This window comes from Hyaena hyaena, unplaced genomic scaffold (genome assembly GCF_003009895.1).
Source record: "Hyaena hyaena isolate Hyena2069 unplaced genomic scaffold, ASM300989v1 scaffold_651, whole genome shotgun sequence".
Lineage (NCBI taxonomy): Eukaryota > Metazoa > Chordata > Mammalia > Carnivora > Hyaenidae > Hyaena > Hyaena hyaena.
The window spans coordinates 753,516-771,837 of NW_024081282.1; positions in this window are offsets into that span (position 1 = coordinate 753,516).

Genomic DNA, 18,322 nt, shown 5'->3' on the forward strand with positions numbered 1-18,322 from the left:
AAACAGGGAGAATAATCACAAGCCAGGCACTGGGACTACCTCTTACCAGTTTTGTAACATATCAGAATTACATGCTTTTATATAAGATTATATCTAGAGGTTCATTTTAAGAATGAACTGGTGGTTAGCAGGGGACTAGAATGTCCATGATAAGTAATGATGGGGTAGTCAGGTAATAATGGCAAGTAATGATATTTATATCCCCAGCAAGGGAAGAGAAGATGAACATTAAGGGCATAAGGTAGGAATATTCAGAAGGGGTTCTATCATGGGGTAACAGTATATTTGTATAGAGCTTAAAGAACTTGTCCAGGAGCATGAAACATCAAGGATGTCTATTAGTTGAAATCTTAACTTTTAGAATACCAGACCACTAGAGCTGATTCAAGTTCTATTGATTATGGAGAGTCTGACTGCAGCATCAGCATTGCTGTAGCCCTTTTCTAATCATTCCATTCTCTATCATGCAGCCATGGTGATCTTTTCAGATGAGAAAACCACCATCAACACCACCATTACCACTTTTCCAAAATTCTGCCAATGCATTACCACTTACCTTAAAAGGCCAAAATTTTTAGCAGGGCTATAAAACCTGTCTATGTCTGAAGACTACCCTCACCAAATTTTTTTCCCTAGACATACTAACTTTTTACTTACTCATCAAGCTTTATTTTTCCTCAACTTTTTTTTTCTCCTTGAGTTCAACTCAAAGGGCATTCTGCTTCTTCTACTGGGAAAGTTTTTTTTTTTTTTCTCACCTCATCCCTTCATTAAATCATATTCAACACTCACATTTTAGTTCAAAAACTAGTTATACATGGGCATTTACCCAGGATTATGTCAAATCCTCTATTATGTCATAACTTTCTGTATTTTTCTTTATATCACTCATCATAGTACTATGGGACAATGTTTATTTTGTTTTTTATTTAATCCTTGAGTCAAGACAGTATTTGGCACATATTATATAAAAGCTCAATAATTATTTATAAAATAAATTGATGTCATAAAGGAGAATAAAAGAAAAATATATCAATTTTTGAGAAGGAATGCTAGTGATTCTTCTCATTCCCTCCCCAGTTCTTTCCAAATTAAATTAATTCCTGGTTAGCCCTGATATGTTAGGTCACAAATGTCATGGAATTTCAATAGAAGCAAAAAAGTATTTGGCAAAACTCAACATCATTTCATGATAAAATCTCTCAGTAATTAGGTATGGAAGGAATGCACCACAACATTATAAAAGCCATATGTGACAAACCTACAGCTAGCATCATGTACAATAGTGAAAAGCTGAAAGCTTTTCCTCTAAAATCAGGAAAAACACAATGATGCTCATTCCTACCACTTCTATTCAACATAGTAGAAGTCATAGCCAGAGAAATTAGGCAAGACAGAAAAATAAAAGGCCTCCAAATCAGAAAATTAGTAAATTGTCTCTTTTTGCAAATCACATAATCTTATATATGGAAACTCCTGAAGAATTCACAAAAAAAAAAACTATTAGAACTAATAAATTTAGTAAGTTGCAAGATACAAAATAAACATACAAATAGCAATTGAATTTCAATACACTAACAATGAACTATCAAAAAGAAAAATTAAGAAAGCAATCTCATTTGTAACAGGCTAGAAAACAATGAAATACTTAGGAATAAATTTAACCAAGGAGGTGAAAGAAATCTATACACTGAAAACTGTAAGACATTAATGAAAGAAATTGAAGAAGACATAAATAAATGGGAAGATATCCTGTGTTCTTGGATTGGAAAAATTAATGTTAAAATGTCCATACTATCAGGGCACCTGGATGGCTCAGTCAGTTAAGTGTTGGCTCTTAATTTCAGCTCTCACGGTATGTGAGACTGAGCTCCTTGTTGGGCTTTGTGCTGACAGCACAGAGTCAGCTTGATATTCTCTATCTCTCTCTGCTCCTCCTTCACTTGCACTCTCAGCATAAATAAATATTTAGGCAAATGTCCATACTACCCAAAATGGTCAGTTGATTCAATAAGGTACCCATCAAAATTCCAATAATGTTTTTTCAAGAAATAGAAAAAAACCTAAAATTCATATGGAACCACAAATGACTCCAAATAGCTAAAGAAGTATTGAGAAAGACAAAGCTGGAGTCATCAGACTGTCTGATTTCAAAATATATTACAATGGTATAATGATCAAAACAGTATGGTATCAGAATAAATATAAGCACATAGACTGATGGAATATATATATATAGTCAACTATTCTTTGATAAGGGCACCAAGAACACAAAATGGAGAAAGGGCAGTCTCTTCAATAAATGGTGCTGGGAAAACTATACATCCACATGCAGAAGAATAAAACTGGACCCGTATCTTATAACACAAAAATTAATTATGAATGAATTAAGGAATTAGATGTAGAACCTGAAACCATAAAACTCCTAGAAGAAAATATAAGGATGAAGCTTCATGATATTGGTCTTGGAATGATTTCATGGCTATAACACTAAAAGCACAGATAAGAAAAGCAAAAATAAATAAGTGGGACTACATCAAGCTAAAAAGCTTTAGCATAGCAAGGGAAACAGTCAATGAAATAAAGACAACCTACAGAATGGGAGAAAATATTTCTAAACCAAATATATAAGAGTTTACTTGTTCAAAATATATAATGAACTCTTACAATTCAAAAACAATATTATTATTATTAATATAACAAAAACAATGATACCTATTTAAAAATGAGCAAGAAACCTGAATAGACATTTTTCTAAAGAAGACCTTCAAATTGCCCATAGGTTCATAAAAAGTGGTCAACATCACTAATCATCAGAGAAGTGCAAATCAAAACATAAGGATATCTCACTTCACACCTGTTAGAATGTCTGTTATTGAAAAGATAACAAATGTTAGCAAGGATATGAAGAAAATGAGCCACTGTACACTGCTGTTAGGAATGTAAATTGGTACAGGCATTATGGAAAACAGTGTGGAGTTTCCTCAAAAAGTTAAAAATAGAACTACATATGACCCAGAAATGTCATTCCTGGCTATTTATCCCATCATGTTTTCAAGTTATAAAAGCAGTAAATTTTTTTTGTTAGCTATGCCTCTAGTATGTCAACCTAGTAGTCTTCTTCTAAAGTTTTAACGTTTATTTATTTATTTTAAGAGACAGTGAGTGAGAGCGGGGGAGGGAAAGAAAAAGAGGGCGAGAGAAGAGAATCCCAAGCAGGCTCTGTACTGTCAGTGCAGAGCCCAATGCAGGGCTTGAACTCACAAACTGCAAGATCATGACCTTGGCCAAAATCAAGAGTCTGATGCTTAATCCACTGAGGCATCCAGGAGCCTCCAACCTAATATTCTTTAAACAGGGAAAATAATGCCACACTGATGAGGATATAATACATTTGAAATCCACTTATGTTTTGTTTTGTTTTTTTCTAGGGGAGAGAGAGAGAGAGAGAGAGAGCGTGAGCAGGGGAGGGTCAGAGAGAGAGGGAGATACAGACTCTGAAATAGGCTCCAGGCTGCAGTCAGCACAGAGCCTGACGCGGGGCTCGAACCCACGAACCGCGAGATCATGACCTAAGCGAAAGTCGGACGCTTACCCGACTAAGCCACCCAGGCGCCCCAAAATCCACTTATGTTCTTAATGATTTATCGTACTTAGAAAAGTGTTAACAGTTTCTTCCTTTAGATGTTTATTTTTATGTATAGAAGCAATACTGAGTCATTTCTCTTCTTATGGAAGGGAAAATAACTATGTTGAAAAATTATTGTTCATGATTAGACTTTCACTTCTACATCAAAACTGAACCACTAAACATCATCATAGAATATGATCACAAAGAATATTTGAGGCAATATCAGTGATTTTCCAGAGTAACGTCAACATTATGATTATTAGTATCATTATTATCATTAAACTTCCAAATAAAGTACAGCTAGATGCTGGACCAATACATGATAAGAGATTCCAAAAAGACACTTATGTTCAATACACCAGATCTCTAAAGAAATCACTTTCTGTGACATAAAGAGATAAATGAGATAGTTTTTGCAAATGATAGTAAAATATCTGAGTATTTAAACTAAAATTTTTGAACATTTGCATTTTATTCTTCTGGATATTTTAAAATAAATTCCTTCTTCCAATATGGTAGTGAGTGGGAAAAAATTTTCAGGTTTTTAACTCAGGGCTAGTTTAATTAAGTGAATCTAAACTTTTCTTTTGTTTGCCCTTACAAGTCTCTACAAAAAAATAATAATAAAGTACATATAAAGCAGAAAAATCTAGATACATCAGATGTAGCTTATAGTTTGTTGTAGAAAATCCTGAGGTTTTAGAAGAAATCATCTAAGAACTCCAATACAAACATTACTTAACGAAAACAGAAGGGAAAGTGATATATTAACAGACCTTTAAAGGTCTTTCCCAAGAAATGGAACAGATGGGCAAATACACAGTCTGTTTGCTCTTCTTGTCCCTGAACTTAAACCTTCAAAGGGAGAAAAAAAAAAGTGTGGCTTGGAGCCACACACATAACCTACTTAGGTAAAAATAGGTTTGTTGAAAGGTTTGTATTCGTATAGCACCACTTACACTAGAATAAAAGATGACACTTACTATTTCTCTATAAGTGCCAATCTGTCAAATCCAACTCATTATTTTTTATTTGATATTTTTAAAGATTTGTTTGGAGTCATGAAATCATAATATTTTCATAATTCAGTGGGCATTTATTTTTTTTACCTTTTAAAAAATAGACTTTATTTTTTAGAGCAATTTATATCATAGCAAAATTGAGCAGAAAATACAAGGTTCCCATGTACTCCTACACCCCCTCACCCCACTATTATCATTCCTCACCAAATTAGTACCATTGTTATAGATGATGAGCTATGCTGACATACTCTTATGAACCCTACTATTATGATCCATAGTTTACATTAGGGTTCACTCCTGGGGTTTATATTCTATGGGTATTGACAAACATATAATGACATGTATCTACTGTTATAGTATCACACATAATAGTTTCTCTGCCCTAAAAATTCTATGTGTTCTGCCCATTTATCCATCCTTCTCATCTAACCTCTGGAAACCACTGATCTTTTTCCTTTCTCTATAGTTTTGCCTTTTCCAGGTCATATAATTGGAATAATACAGTATGCAGCCATTTCAGATTGGCTTATTTCACTTAGTAATATATGTTTCAGGCCCCTTCATGTCTTTTTTTTTCTTAGTTTATTGTCAAGTTGGTTTCCATATAATGTCCAGTGCTCATCCCAATAAGTGCCCTCCCCCATGCCCATCACCCCCCTTCCCCATTCCCTACCCCCATCAGCCCTCAGTTTGTTCTCAGCATTCAAGAGTCTCTCATGGTTTGCATCCCTCCCTCTCCCCAACTATTTTTCCCCTTCTTCTCCCTCATGGTCCTCCGTTAACTTCCTCCTAATCCACCTATATGTGCAAACATATGGTATCTGTGGTATCTGTCCTCTGCCTGACTTATTTTGCTCTGCATAACACCCTCATGTTCCATCCATGTTGTTACACATGGCCAGATTTCATTCTTTCTCATTGCCATGTAGTATTCCATGGTATAGATAAACCACATCTTCTTGATCCATTCGTGCGTTGATGGACACTTAGGCTCTTTCTGTGATTTGGCTATTGTTGAGAGTGCTGCTATGAACATTGGGGTACACGTGCCCCTGTGCATCAGCACTCCTGTATCCCTTGGGTAAATTCCTAACAGTGCTACTACTGGGTCATAGGGGAGTTCTATTGTTAATTTTTTGAGGAACTTCCATACTGTTTTCCAGAGGGGTTGCACCAGTTTACATTCCAACCAACAGGGTGCCTGTTTCTCCACATCCTCGCCAGCATCTCTGAAACTCAGTTTCCTCATCAGTAAAGTGAAACTAGAATATGATTTTTTAGTTTGGTGTTTTGAATGAGAAATTGTATATAACATATTAACCACTATTTCTGGTTAAATGCACATTTCTTTATCTCATCATTAAAGATATGTCTCTTAATGCTGAGGGCTGGCAACTTGATATTTGCCTAAAATCTAACTCAAAAAGAGGGAAATCCCCCCCAAAAATCCAATGGAATTTGGAGCAGAAAATAACATCTATACTAATCTGAAATTTTGCCAGGTTCAACCTGTATGACATTCACTGAAAGTTGACAGAATATCCTTATCTTGAGTATAGTGTTTCTAATTCAGTTTTAGGTCCTATCTGTAGGAATTCTTCTATCAGAAACTTCAGCCTCAGCTTTGTATATTATAATTTCACATGTGCTATAAGAGCTACAAATAAAGATTAAACAATATTGTATGTTATAATGAAAACACACATCAATCAATGCAACATATTAATTCAGTGCATAACACTCTTTTAGGTGCTTTGAAATATATTTTTCATGTTTAAGTACATAGTATCATTGGGAAAACAAAATATAACTACATGATACATTAATGAAACTAGAGAAAAATAGTTAAAATTATTCATAATCGAGTGTGGATACTAGGTTGTTTGATTTCAAAGGAGGGAGATAATGCATGTGCTGAAATGGTCTGAGAAAGCTTTATGGAAAAGGAAGATCTTCATATGGATAAAGAGGATTTGTAAGAAAGAGAAAGCAGGGAGGGATATACCAAGAATAAAAAAGGTATAGCAAAAGCACAAAGGACTGAAGACTATGGCAGTGAATAGATCAGTTGATTAGTGCTGGAGATCAGGGGATTTATGGGATACTAATGGAAAATAGGTTGGAAAGGTAGAGTAAGACTAACAACAGAATGCATATTCTGTCAAGATTTTTCTATTGGGTTTGATACATTAATACCAGCACTGATATTTCTGAATATAAAGGATATCACTATGCAAGATAATGAAATCGTAGGAACTATCATTCCTTATATTAATAAAGAATTAGTTTATTAAGTTTTATTGTATATTACCGTTTTGGCTTGCTTCCCTCCTCCCACCAGCTCCCAGCTATGCAGTTTAAACAAAACTGAATTCTTCAGTCCAGTATCATATAGGTCTGCCAGTCTTTGAATTGTTTCAGATTTTCATGAACTTTTATTTGTCAGTTGTCACTCCAGGCTTCTATTGTCATATGTTGAAATAATTGATTTTGAATGACAACCTGCTTCCTGCTTTCTATTTTTATGTCATTGGGGATGGAAATAATAGAACTATCCCTTGATTTAACTGTCAATCAAGTGACACCTCAAACATACTATAAAACTAAAAAAAGCCCCTCAATCTGCCAAGAACTAATAATTTTTACAATAATGCTGGCTTAGTAGAAGAAAGTTCATTAAAAAAATGCTCTCCTATGTCAAGAGTATTAATATGTTTTAAAATTTTAAAAACGGAATTATATCCAGTAAAATTCCCCTTTAATGAAAATAATTTTCATTTGAGACAAAAATCATTTGCTATATTTTCTGCTTTTCTGAAAGTAAAAAGCTAGAAAAGAAATGTGTATGCATTTAACAAAAAAGGCCTAGAAAGGGTGGCAAAAAAGGACTAATATTTCAGTAGAAGTTTTCTGAGAAAGAGAATGTTTCAACAAAATACTGTTTTTATGTTTTGTTGTGTTTGTTTTTTTAATATTTTTTAATGTTTTTCAATAACTTATATTTAAGTTAGCTAACATAAAGTGTAGTCTTGACTTCAGGATTAGATGCCTATGATTCATCCCTTATATACAATACCCAGTGCTCATCCCAACAAGTGCCCTCTTCAATGCCCATCACCCATTTTCCCCACCACCATCAATCCTCAATTTGTTCTGTGTATTTGAGTCTCTTATGGTTTTGCCTCCCTTTCTGTTTGTAACTTATTTTTCCTTCCTTTCCCCTATGATCTTCTGTTAAGTTTCTCAAATTCCACATATAAGTGAAAACATATAGTATCTGTCTTTCTCTGACTGACTTATTTCACTCAGCAAAATATCCTCCAGTTTCATCCATGTTGTTTCAAATGACAAGATTTCATTCTTTTTCATTACCAAGTAGTATTCAGTTGTATATACATAAAACACTTCTTCTTTATCCATTCATTAGTTTGATGAAAAAGTGTCCTGAGACAATATATACAAAATGATGCTGTCCCAGCTGACATGGGCCCCCTAAACCCAAACATTCAAATACAAACCTTTAGTTGGATTGAGACCTACTGATAATAAAAATTGTTAATAATCAGAAACCAAATGACAGGGGCACCTTGGTGGCTCAGTCTGTTAAGCGTCTGGCTCTTGATTTTGGCTCACGGCATGATCTCATGGTTCGTGAGTTCAAGCTTGGCGTCAGGCTAAACACTGACATTGCAGAGTCTGCTTGGGATTCTCTCTCTTTCCATCTCTCTGCCCCTCCCCTCTCACTCTCTCTTTTTCTCAAAATAATTAAATAAACTTAAATAAAACCTGAATGCCACATGGCCCATGTTAAGTAATTATAAAAGAAGCAAAGAAGATAAACAAAAGACAGCAGTACAAAATCAATGGCATTTGTAAAAATCACCAACAAATTTTGAAGAGATAATTTAAAAACATGATTTACAATAACAACAAAACTATAAGGAACATAAGAATAAATGTAACAAAAATAGAAATTAATACTATAAAGAAAATTTTAGAACATGTAAGACACACAAAAAGAAATGGAAATATATTTATACATATGAATAAGATTTCTGAAATTAAAAATGTGCTAAAATAAGAAATCAATAGAAAATTTAAAATGTAAAATTAAGGAAATATCTTAGGACATAGAAGAAAAAGACAACAGAAAATAGAAGAGATAAGAAAATTAGAGGATTATTCCAGGAATCTCAACAATTAATTGCAGTGATTTTTTGAGGAGACTATAGGGAAAACAGGAAAAAGGCAATTGTGAGTTCAAGCATACAAGGACTGTACATAGATTTAATATTGAAATATTGAGAGCAATGCATATTGTAATACTTCAGAAAACCGAGGTGGGGGAAGGAGACACTCTACTTAATTTCTTTGGATATCAATTTCTTTATCTGTCATTAAGGATACTATTTTTCTTAAGTTTGTTATAAGAAATAAGTAAGCTAGTTTAGAACTTGGTGCATAGGAGGTGCTAAATTAAGTTAGCTATTATTAGAAACTTTATTGATAGCAACACTGGAAGCTTGAGCACAGTAGAATAATATCTTTAAAATCTTGAAGAGAATGATTTTTAACTTAGAATTTTGTAGCTAGCCAAACCATCAGTCATGATTTGTGGGAGAGAATAGATATCACATGTGAAAATCTGAAATATAACTTTTTTCACCAAAAGGAGGTAGTAAACCCAGAAAGCGGAAAATAAGATTTCTGAGATAGAATTAAATACCAAAAAGAAACTAAGGGAATTTTCAATATGACAAAAAGTCCCAGGACAGTAGGGTTCCACCAAACTAAAAGTAAACCAGTAAATACTGGATCAGGACATTAGTGGGATTTGTGAGTTGGATCTTTTTACAAAAATAAAGTTATTGCATTATCTGACAGTTTTAACCATGTGAATAGTTTGATTAAAAAGCATTAGAGAGAAATGTTGGAGGTCAGAGAAAACTTCAGTAGATTCTGAAGAATGTCAAACAAGTAAAAATAAATTTAAAAATGAACTTGGAAAAGTAAAAACCCTTGTCTACAAAAGATAATGAAAAACCTGGCTCAGAATGAAAGATGTTTACATACACATAATATTGAAGGCAGTAAATTTGGATTTAACTAATAAAACCAAATTGGGAGGATAGGAACCAGAAAAAGTGTATGTCTGAGGGATATATTATAATGCTAAATTATAGTCTTCTAAATTTAGAAGTGAATACATAATATCCACAATAGAGACAGAGATAGATAGAGAGAAAGGGAGAGAGACAGAGACGAGATAACCATTTTCTTTTTTTTGTTTTTAAGTTTATTTATTTTGAGAGAGACAGAAACAGCACAAGTTGGGGAGGGGGAGAGAGAGGGAGAGAGAGAATCCCAAGCAGTCTCTGCACTGTCAGCACAGTGCAGCTCGAACTCAGAAAACCATGAGATCATGACCTGAGTGGAAACCGAGAGTCAGAGAGATAACCTACTGAGCCACCCTGATGCCCTCATAGATATTTTCATAATAGGTATACCCTTGAAATAATAGAAGAATCCTTATTTTCACTTCACATTTATTTCTAAATATCAAAGGTCACCTGAACTAGAGTGCCAAAGCCAGTGATAGATTCAAACTTCTTTTCTTATTTATTTATTTATTTGATTTGATTTTTTCTAATTTTATTGAAATCCAAGTTAGTTAACATATAGTGTAATAATGCTTTCAGGAGTAGAATTTAGTGATTCATCACCCACATGCAACACCCAGTGCTCATCCCAACAAATGCCCTCCCCAATACCCATTTAGCTCATCCCCGTTCCCAACATGCCTCTAGTAACGCTCAGTTTATTCACTGTATTTAAGTCTCTTATTATTTGTCTCCCTCTCTGTTCTCTGTCTTTATCTTATTTTGCTTTTCGTCCCCTATGTCCATCTGTTTTGTTTCTTAAATTCCACATATGAGTCAAGTCATATGATATTTGTCTTTCTCTAACTTATTTCACTTAGCATAATACACTCTAGTTCCATCCATGTTGTTGCAAATGGCAAGATTTCATTCTTTTGGATTGAAAAGAATGAAATATATATATATATATATGGCACATATATATATATATATATGTGCCATATATATATATATATATATATGGCACATCTTTTTTATCCATTGATCAGTTGATGGAGATTTGGGCTTTTCCCATAATTTGGCTATTGTCAATGGTGCTACTATAAACACTGGTGTTTCATGTGCCTCTTTGAATCAGCATTTTTGTATCCTTTGGATAAATACCTAATAGTGCAATTGCTGGCTCGTAAGCTAGTTTTATTTTTAATTTTTTGAAGAAGCTCCATACTGTTTTCCAGAGTGGCTGCCCCAGTTTTCATTCCCACCAGCACTGAAAAAGTGTGCCTCTGTCTCCTCATTCTGGCCAATATCTGTTGTTTCCAGAGTTTTCATTTTAGCCTTTCTGACAGGTGTGAGGTGGTATTTCATTGTGGTTTTGATTTGTATTTGCCTGATTATGAGTGATGTTGAGCATCTTTTCATGTTGTCTGTTAGCCAAATGGATGTCTTCTTTGGAAAAGTGTTTGTTCATATTTTTTGCCCATTTCTTCACTGAATTATTTGCTTTTTTTGTATATTCAATCTTTTAGAATCACTAACTACTGAAGCCATTTTGGACCCACATTCTTTTGTAATAATAATTTTTTAAAAAGAAACAAATGCTTATAAATACAAGGAGAAAGTTTATATAAATATAAAATTTTCCAACCTATGTATGTTTTTTCTATTTCAGCGTTTCCAAAGCCACAAGCATAGACTAATCTGTCTATTGCATGATCAATCTCAGGTTAAAACATAGGTAGTCCTGTTGTAATCTTCTAAGAGTGTTACACAGACTTTGGAAAATCCTAGATCTTCGTCCCACTGCATACTGGGGATTTAGAAACACATGATTCTACAGTATGACCAACATGGCAGACAGAGTTGGGTTTTACTAATGATTGTTATAGAACTGTAATATGGCACTTTAAAGAAATAGGCACTCCTAGTGAAGAGTGAACTTGATGAATGGCTTAGTCTTTAGGAATGAGATGTTTCTGAGAAGAAATTGTGTTTATCTGATTTTGTGCCTTTTCTTTGAACTATGGCGAAAATAAAATTTACTGTCTTGAATTCCTCCTCTCCTATGTTTACTCTATTTTCTCCCAATCTTAGTAATGACTGAATTGTATAGGAGAGGATCAAGAATCATGGCAGTAAAACACAAGCGTGGCCAGAGCCTACTCTTGCCATTTGAGTGTAAAGGGCAACATTCTTCAAAAGGTCTCTGAAAAGATAAACAGGTACATGAATAGTGGCCTACAAGAGAGTTTGAGGCAGTAAGGATGAGTATTTGTATGGTGGGGCATCCAGGGATATATGTGAGACAATGGTTCTTTTTCTGTATATACCATAAAATGGTGACACTGATATTTAGGGGGAGCCTGGGTGTCTCAGTCGGTTAAGCGTCCGACTTCCGCTCAGGTCATGATCTCATGATCTCACGGTTCGTGGGTTCGAGCCCTGCGTCAGGCTCCGTGCTGACAGCTAGCTCAGAGCCTGGAGCCTGCTTCAGATTCTGAGTCTCCCTCTCTCTCTGACCCTCTCCTGCTCGCGCTGTCTCTATGTCTCTCTCAAAAATAAATAAAACGTTTTTTAAAAATTTTTAAAAAAGATTTGGAAGTATATTAGAATTATCCCTATAAGGATTTTGTATTCTTTTTCTCACATCTCAGATAATACCTTGTATCATTTTGTATTTGAGGTGCAAAAGCTTAAATGGAGGCCCTTGTGTGGGTTCTAGACAATTCCCAAAAACAAGAGTTTCTCTGAAACCTAAGTCATATTAGATTTTGGAACAAATGTATATCATTTAGCCCATCCTTGGTAGATGATTAAAAATCAAATCTGTATTTTAACACATGGATTTAAACCTTTAAAAAATGGCCACTTTATTTTATGAGGAAAATCTATTCTGGGAATATTGGCTGTTCATATAGTTAAATCATGTGTTACATGAGTGCTTTACATGCTGCTAGGTCAGTTATGCCCATGCTCTTATTGCCACTAAGTCCATCATTACATGTCACCCAGAAAAATGCTGATATATTGCCAATTAGGTAGTCTTCCTGTCACCCTGTCCTAGATTTTATAGCTTAAAGTTTAATACTGTGCAAGAATGAACCTATATGTTAGGAGACATTAAAAAATCTATGAAAATAGTTTCAGTATAATTGGGAGACTGGGTCCTTGTATAGGTCAGGCAAAACTGCATTCTTATTATTCCAGAGATTTTGGATGAAAAAATTTAAATGAGGAACTGGCAAAGTTTATAAGGGGAAAATATATCAGACAGCTTAGAAAAAGATTTTCAAAATTTATCACTGCATTAAGCATTTCAAGTTATCTATTTTGGGAAATACATCATTTGAGAATAGCTCCTAAAAATGTTATCATGAGGACAAATCTTGAGGCGCCTGAGTGGCTCAGTAGGTTCAGCATCTGACTTCAGTTCAGGTCATGATCTCATGGTTCATGGGTTCGAGACTTGCATCGGGCTCTGTGCTGACAGGTAGCTCAGAGCCTGGAGCCTGCTTCGGATTCTGTGTCTCCCTCTCTGACCCTCCCCTGCTCATGCTCTCTCTCTCTCTCTCTCTCTCTCTCAGAAATAAGTAAAAGAAACAAAAATAAAATTTTAAAAAAATTAAAAAGAGGACAAATCTTTATAATTATTCAAATATCTATTAACATCTAAGGATATACTAAATCTTTAGCACATCACATGGTGCCTGTTACAAAATAGGCTTTAAATAATTATCTGTTAACTGAATTGATGAGTAATTGAAAGAGACTATAGTTCTTCATTAGATACTAACATGCAACCTCTGAAAAATGACCTACATGCAAATAGATACAAACAGATAGTACCAAGATATTGATAATCATAAATAAAGAATCAATTTTCCCATTTGTAAAAGTCTGGGTTTTGGATAAAACGGACTGGTTTGAATTTAATACCTGCTACTTTGTTGTGTGGCTGTAGGCATTTTCCATAACCTTTCTGCACCTTAGTGTTCTTAGTTAATTTTTCTAAAAAATACCTAACTTAGAGAGAAGTTACAGAAATGAGATATATATAGGCCACAGTACCTGCCTCAATGAATGTACAACAAATTATAGTTATTATTATAATAAAACCTTCTTATCTTGACTAGAAAGAATAAATAAATAATGTATATAAATTGAGTAGATACTGGGGCATCTGGGTTGCTCAGTCAGTTGAACTCTGACTTGAACTCGGGTTGTGATCTTTTGGTTCATGATTTTGAGCCCCATATTGGGCTCTCTGCTACCAGTGGGGAGCTCACTTTGAATCCTCTGCCCCCTCTCTCTGCTCCTATTCCACTTACGCTCTCTCTCTCTCTCTCAAAAATAAAAAATAAACATTTGGTAAATTGGGTCGATACTAACCAATTTAATTTAATTACTTCAATGGATTCTCACCCCTTAAGTATCTTTTTAATTTTTTTTTAAATTAAATTTACACATATTGAACTAAAAATGTAAACAGATAAAAATTGACATCACAGCACTGATCAATTTAATTTAGCAATTGTATTACTCTGTGTCATTTTGAACTATGATTTGGAAGAGTTATAAATTATAGGTATACATAATCACTTTTTAAATGTAAACTCACAATGAACATCTGGTCCATGAGTGGTTACTATTAATTTAAATATTCAAGGAAAAACAAGTTTAAATCTTATTTTAAGTATTTTGAATTTCAAAAAAAGTTTATTTTTGAAAGAGTGGGGGAGGGGCAGAGAGAAAGGGAGACAGAGGCTCAGAAGCAGGCTCTGCACTATCAGAGCAGAGCCCGATGCAGGGCTTGCACCCATGTACCATGAGATCATGACCTGAGCCAAAGTCGAACACTTAACTGACTGAACCACCCAGGCACTCAAGTACTTTGAATTTTTATCATTTGATTAAGTAAAAGAAAATTCTTTCAGTGAGTTGCTAAAATAATGATTGCATTTATTTGGAATATAAGTGCAGTATGATGTAATAGAAAGAACACTAGAATGAGAATCCAGAGGCTCAAGAGGCAGTATGGCTCTGATATTAATGGTAGGACCTTGGGAAAGACAGTTTCCTCTATAGGTCTCAGGATGCTGGGCAAGATGTTACTTGATAGGGCCTACATTACATGGAGCCTACTTTACAGTTAAAAGATAACTTTCCAAATTATAGAACTTGAGTAACAAGACAGTTATGAGGAGTTGGAAATGTATTATTTTTGTATCTGGCATCTCAAATCTCTCATAGATAAAATGCTCCTCTTTAAGAAGATATCTTGAAAAACCATTGGCAGATAATGAATGAGATTTTGAGACAAGACCTCAGAGTAAATGTGTTTTTCTAGTCTGTTCTAGAAAGGAGGTAATTTTTTTTCTATGAAGGGAAATAAAATTAGGGACTGAAAGAGGAAAGAGACTTAAAATTGCCAGTGAGATGATCATGAGCACACAATCTCATTCCCTCCCTACTATCTTTTAACAGAAATCCTGATGGCTTTGGATTTCCAAGGTAAGGTGGATTGGGAGTGTTATCAAGTCTTATCTTGTTCTCAAGGGGCAGACAAACCCTTACTGACATCTAGACACATTTTGGGAGCCTATCCAAGATCATGTGAACAAAGACTTTGAATTAAATCACCACTCTTAAACTAAGTCAACAGTGATAAAAATGTTGGACACATGGAACAAAGTAAAAGACTTGAGGATCTTTAAAAATGGAATAATTACCATCATTAAGTTAATTAATACACTCATCAATCTAATATAGTTTGTGCTTTTGGTGTGATGAGAATGCTTAAGATTTACTCTCAACAAATTTAAAGTATACAATACTTAAATACTATATTCACTATATTAACTACAGACACCATGCTGTACATAGACCTCCCCCAGAATTTATTCATTTTATATCTGAAAGTGTGTACCCTATGAATGACACCTCCGCATTTCCCCAGTCCTTGATAACCACCATTTTACTGTCTTATGAGTTTCTTATGAGTTTATTTTTTTTAAATATGAGAAATCATTGAGTATTTGTCTCTCTCTGGCTTATTTCAATTACTATAATGTCCTCTAGTTTTATTCATGTCATCGTAAATAGCAGTTTTTCTTTCTTTTCTATGACAAGAAATATACCATATTTTTTAATCCATTCATCCATTGATGGAAACCTAGGTTATTTCTGTGAGTAATGCTGCAATGAAAATGAAAGCATGTACCCATTTATAATACTGACTTTGTTTCTTTGGTATATATACCCAAGAGTAGAATTGCTGAATCACATGGTAATTTTATTTATAATTTTTTGAGGAACCCCCATGCTGTTTCCCATAGTGAATGTACTAATTTACATTTCCAACAACAATGTATAATGGTTCCCGTTTCTTCATACATGTGTTATCTCTTTTTGAAAACAGACATGCTAAAAGATGTGAGGTAATATCTCATTATGGTTTTAATTTGCATTTCCCTGATGATTAGTATTATTGAGAACTTTTCATGTACCTGTTGGCCATTTATATGCCTTTTTTGGAAAAGTGTCTATTCAGATTTTTGCTATTTTTTATTAGGTTGTTTGTTTTCTTTTGGCAGTTGTGTTGTAAGAATTCCTTATATATTTTTGATAGTAACTTCATATCAGATATATGGTTTGCAAATATTTTCTCGCATTCTGTAGGTTGCCTTTTCATTTTATTGACTGTTTCCTTTGCTATGCAAATGCTGTTTAACTTGATGTAATTTTACTTGTTTACTTTTGCTTTTTTTACTTGTAGTTTGGTGTCATATCCATGAAACCATTGCCAAGACCAATGTCATGTTTTATTTTAGTCATTTTATGGCTTCAGGTTCTACATTTAAGTCTTTAATTCATTTACAATTAATTTCTGTGAAAGCTGTAATATAGGGATCCAGTTTCATTCTTTTGCATGTGGATATCATTTTCCAGACACTTTTATTGAAGAGACTATCCTTTTTTCCATTGTATGTTCTTGGCACCCTTATCAAAGATTAGTTGACCATATATGTGTTAGTTTGTTTCTGGGTTCTGTATTCTATTGCATCAGTCTATATGCCTGTTCTTATACCACTACCATACTGTTTTGATTTACTATGACTTTGCAATATAGTTTGAAATCAGGAAATGTGATGCCTCCAGCTTTGTTTTTCTCAAAGTTTGGTTTGGCTGTTTAGCGTCTTTGTGGTTCCATACCATACCAATGAGTCAAAGAAGAAATCAACAAAGATATAAAAAATATATTGAAACAAATGAAAATGGACATACAACATACCAAAACTTATACGATATAGCAAAAGCAATCCTGAGGGGAAAGATTAGCAATAATTGCCTACTTTAAGGAAAGGAGATATCTCAAATTAACAATCTAACTTTATACCTTAAGGAACTAGATAAAGAGGAACAAACTAAGCCCAAAGTAAGAAGAAAGTAGAAAATAACAAAAATCAGAGCAAAAATAAGTTAAATAGAGACTAGGAGAACAATAGAAAAAAATCAATGAAATTTAGAGCTTTTTTTAAAAATTAAACAAAATTGACAAACTTAACTAGAGTAACTAAGAAAAAAAAGAGACAATACTCAACCAAATAAAAACAGAAATGAGAGGTCATTATAACTGATACCACAAAATACAAAAGATATTAAGACACTACTATTAGCAATTATATGCCAACAAATTAGAAGAAATTTAAAAACCTAGAAGAAATTAAAAAATTCCTTGACACATATAACCTATCAAGACTGGGTCATGAAGAAATAGATAACTGAACAGACTAATCATAGGTAAGGAGACTGAATCAGTAATCAAAAATCTCTCAACACAGATAAGCTAAGGAGCACATAACTTTACAGGTAAATTCTACTAACCATTAAAAAGAATTACCATCAATCCTTCTCAAGCTCTTCCAAAAAACCTAAGAGGAAGGAGCACTTTCAGACCCATTTTATGAAGCCAGCATTACTCTGATATCAATGCCAGACAGTAGTACCACACAAAACAATGAAAATTACAGGCCACTATCCCTGGTGAACACAGATGCAAAAATCCTCAACAAAATACTAACAAACAGAATTTAACAGCACACCCTTTTGGAACATATACTCTGATCAAGTGGGATTTCTACCTGTGATGCAGAGATGGTTCAATATACTAAATCAATAAATGTGACACACTACATTAACACAGTGAAGGGTAAAAAAACCACACAAATTATTGGGGCACCTGGGTGGCTCAGTTAGTTAAGCATCCGACTTCAGCTCAGGTCATGATCTCACAGTTCATGGGTTTGAGCCCCATGTCGGTATCTGTGCTGATAGCTAGCTCAGAGCCTGGAGCCTGTTTCAGATTCTGTGTCTCCCTCTGTCTCTGAGCCTCCCCTGCTCACGCTGTCTCTCTCTCTCTCCCAGAAATAAATAAAATATTAAAAAAACAATAAAGTTTAAAAAAACAAATTATCATCTCAATAAATTAAAAACACATTGGGCAACACTCAATAGACTTTTACAATAATACATCTCAACACATTAAATATAGAAAGAAAGTGCCTCCACAA